Below are 4976 nucleotides of genomic sequence, written 5' to 3' on the forward strand. Positions count from 1 at the left end.
TCTTGAAATCTTTCCAAATTAGCGGATTATCGGAATCACTCATCACACTATCTCTTGCATTTGACTACCAATAATCTACCTCTTCTTGAAGGTAGAATGCAGCCTGGTCTACCCTCAAGTGCTCCGGGCATTGCACCACGTTGAACATTTTATCAAATTCTCGTAACCAACTTTCGAAAGCTGCAGGTTCCCCAATCCCTGAGTACGTAGGAGGTTTATTCTGAGAGATTCTCTTGCTCATAAAGGAAGCTGTCTCTGCGGTCAGCTTGGACTTTGACCTCCTTTCCTCAGCCAGCTCCATAACCAGCTCACGTAGTGCCTTGTTAGAAGAGCGTTGTCTCAAACGTGTGCTAGATAGAGGAGGCATTTCCTATTAGCATCATCCAACACGAACATAAGTTTATTTCCCATCTATTCCAAAAAGACGAGAAAGTGTGGGGTCGAAGATTTAACTCACGGTCTAACTTACCTACATGTGTACTCCTACCTCTATGATAATCAACCTTAAACAGTACTATGCTTATCTTAAAGAATGTCATAAATGAATAGTTAAAAGGCGGAACTCGCATATAAGAAATGAAAATTGTCATATATAGATTCTCAAGTACCCAATCACGTAACGTATTAACCTTCTCATACCAATAAGGGTCAATTAACATCACATTTAAGCATAATTATACAAGTTTAGTAGATTGTACCAAAAGCTTCACTAACACTAAATAATACTCAATGTTTCAGAGAACATAACTAGTATCTGTTAAACAAACTCATGTTCATAAGGAAGTCGTAACAATGAGCAACTTGCACTTATGATTCTAATATCAAATTACTTAACTTATTCTACTTATGCACATGCAATAATCACTACAACGCAAAATATAAGTCGTATATCTATCCTAAATCTACCCCAACTCTCACGTGTAACATTAACTTCAAACAATTCCTTAAAGACTTTAGAATACGAGCGTTAAAGTAGGAATCACTGGCTCTGATACCATCTGTAACACCCCTGAATTTACAACCCCTTAAACGCAACCAGAATCGTGAAGAAAGGGAGGAAATTCGGGTGTTACATAAAAGAAAAAGGGAAATAATTAAAATAAACTCTACAGATTAATTAGAAAGGTGAGTAAGTGGAAATTTCGGCAACATCTCTGCTGAAAACTGAGGATGTGACAAGAATATATAATTGGATAATATAACTATAATAATCTAAGGCTTTTAATGCCCTCAAGAATATATCACAATGGAAAGAATCATCGTCGACTTCTCAAATCATCAACTTTAATGAGGATCGTGGTTCTAGTGTTAAAGCATCGATCTGACGGATACTAAAGGAGTATTCTCAATACTATACATCCAAAAACTACGCAGCGGAACTATGGATCATACAAGTAGTCACATGACTCCATACCAAAGAAATTATACAATCCCAAAAGAAAACTTCACAAGTAATACAGGAGCTACAAGCATTAGACAATTTGTACACAATTGTTACGATCGTACTCCGCTCTTTCCCCCAATGCAAAGCAAAAGAAGCTCCTATACCTGTCATGTCAAGCTATGATCCTCCTGCTGCTCAATATAATGACCATAGTCATATGTATCACAGCACGAACATCATAGAGAGTCATGAGCAAACAACAACAACAAATACACGTCAATAATTAATGAACCTATAATAATTAAAGTCATTGAATAAAACAATAGACAACGATATAGTATGGCGATAACGAGTCTACTTATCTGTCTAAACACCTCTATTTACTCATAATTTCTCTTTCAAACTACTAATCTCTCGGTATATTCAAAGGTAGTGGATCCTTTCTCTATTCATGGCATAGTGACACGGCCAAGGGCGTTATCGGCCATCCGGCGCCCATGGCAAAGTATAAGCTCATGCCCCCTCCAGCTGACCCTCTCGGGTCCTACCTTCGGGAAAAACTAACACACTGGAGTACTAAACCAGTGAAGAGGCCACCATATTGGGGTTTGCAAGGCCCACATGGTATCACCTCGGTCAAGGGGCGGTATCGACCATCCGGTGCCCAGTGACCCAAGCATGCTCATACCCCCCCCCTTATGGTGGTCCCTTCGAATCTCACCTAGGGGACTATTAAATCAACCGGACATAATCCAGTTGAATCATGCCAACTAATCATACGACAAAGCTCAATAAATAGGAAATCACTTCGATACCACACACAATCATGGTGCGTTCTCTACTATTTGGAAATTTGTTCTCGTAGTCTCCTAATGCTTTCATTCTACTTGCCTATATCACTATTATGACTATACGCTACCATAGTTTCCTTTATGGCGCTCTATAATTCTAATACGATGTATATAATCGGGAAATATTGATAATACTTTGTAACGATAAACATGATAATAAATTACTGCGTGTACGTACCTGCAAGCGTCAATGCACGACCACAAGTTACAAAAATCACCCAACTAAGGGTCTACTTTCCTCTTATAAACTGGGAACCTATACAAGTTAGGAATAGAACTTATAAGTTCTCTTAACTACTTTGTCATACCAGCTAGAAATCAAAGTAACCACTATCATCCATTCATGACAAGGTACGCATCTCATTCAATCACCAAGCATAATCGTCAATTCAACAATAACACAAGTTTTTGCATAAATTTAAGAATAAAAGAATTATGTGAATCGTTCGACAAATCTTAAAGTTACCACATCGTAATACCATTTATTACATTTTCCGAAGCTAGAAAAGCTACAATCAAACATCACAACAAGTGACTTTAGCAACTCTCAACAATAAGTTTGACACTATGCTCATGACTTATTGAAGTTATGTATTTACAACATCATTAACAACCTAATAAGGTAGTAGAAATTCTCTACAATTAAATCACTAACAATTAACAACAATTACTCCCAAATAACTAAAATCACTTTTGTAGTCTATTACGATCGCAACCATTACCAACTAAATCTATCATAATCATAGCTAACACAACTAGGCCTTAAAATAATTTATGAAATTATCCAACCAATTATATCACCAATATATATAAAATAAGAGCACACACATTAAAATTTCATCCCTAAATAAAACCCTAATTAATTCATTGTTTAAAGTTATCACCTTTTATCACTACCCATAATAAAATTTAATGAAAAAAAATAATACACGAACAACACAACTCATAAACTGAATAAAATTTCAATTAGAAGCAAGGAAATCAATGAGAAAGATGAGATGACTTACAAAGGTGAAACAAGAGAAAAGAGGGTGAAAAGACAAGTGATTGTTGTGATGGTGTTGCCACACAGTGATGGAGGACCGAGTCCACTGTGTAGGCGGCACAAGGCAGCCGCTGCTGTTGGTTTTTGGGCCAAAAACACAGCACGTTTCTACTGTTCGTGGTGGAGAACTGCAACCCGCTGCTGGTGGTTGTTGTCGTGGGGGAAGGAAAGGGACCGGCCTGATGTGGAGGCCGTGGCAGCAGGCTGGCCGGTTGCTGGTGGCGAGGTGCTGCTCGTTCACTGGTGGCGCAGGGGAGAAGAGAGAAGGAAGGAGAAGAGGGAGAAGGAGGAGAAGGAGGAATAACGGCTCTGGTGAGCATTTAGGGTTTTCACGGGTTTTATACTCGTTGTTATTATTATTATTATTATTATTATTATTATTATTATTATTATTATTATTATTATTATTATTATTATTATTATTATTATGATTATGATTATTATTATTATTATTATTATTATTATTATTATTATTATTATTATTATTATTATTATTATTATTATGTTTATTTATTTATTTATTTATTTTTATCTTGATTTATTTTCTTGCAAGACCCAACTAAGAGACTCACCTTCGTGGGCTCACACATTTTAATAAAATAATAATTTTGATTTGAACCTCTTTATTTAAGAAACCGTAACTATATTTTTAATATATATATATATATATATATATATATATATATATATATATATATATATATATATATATATATATATATTTATATATATATATATATATATATATATATATATATATATATATATAAGTTAACATTTAAATTCATGCATGCAAGAAATTTATTAAAACTAATTCAGAAATAATTAAATATAATTGTAAAAATCTTTAAAAACTATTAAAACATTAAATAATTACGTTATTAAAATCTCGGGGTGTTACATAACCAAAACTTTTAAAAAATCCACGCGGTAAACTTGAGTTTTACCAAATTTATCTAGACCAATGAGTGAGAGATCAATGTTTATGACTTGTATGGAGCGTAACAAACAGTACAATGATGCAAGCAATCTTCTATATGCTGAATTCTCTAGAAGTTACGTATGGCAAAGAAGTTACGTAACAAACAGTATAATTGTTCTAGACCAGGTTGTGGTGAATATTATTAGGGGTGTTCATCAACGGTTACCCAACATTTTGGGTACTCGGAAAGCCGGGTACCCGGTTAGTCAGGTACCTTTTTTAACGGTCCATGTCCCGGCCCAATTAATGCGGGTAATCGGATTTTGGGTACCCGGATAAGTCGGGTCAAGACACTGCTCGGTTTTATTTTTGATTTTGTGGGTTGATTTTTATTAATTTGTGTGGCTGTTTTTATGACTAAAATTGGGCAGATTTTTTAAAGCCAAATTTGTTTATTGGATCGATCAAACCTAGCTTCTTCCCAAACCCATGTCCAAGCTAGAAGTATGAGTATAAGGGTAATAACTGAAATCAAACCCAACTTCTTCCCAAAGTCAGTTGTAATAGGTTCTATCAGAGACTCAGAGTAATAACTGCAAATGTAAAAAATGAGGAAACTAAAATTAATTAATATTGAGAGGGTATGTTGTTTTCATAATGATAAAAATGAAGTAAATGTAATTTAGTCTGCCGAATAGTAATAGAATTATTATGTTTACCTATTTTGATGTCCTAACTATAAATTTCAGGGTTATAGTTATAGGTAAAACAGGC

This window comes from Amaranthus tricolor, chromosome 15 (genome assembly GCF_026212465.1).
Source record: "Amaranthus tricolor cultivar Red isolate AtriRed21 chromosome 15, ASM2621246v1, whole genome shotgun sequence".
In the NCBI taxonomy this organism is placed as follows: Eukaryota; Viridiplantae; Streptophyta; class Magnoliopsida; order Caryophyllales; family Amaranthaceae; genus Amaranthus; species Amaranthus tricolor.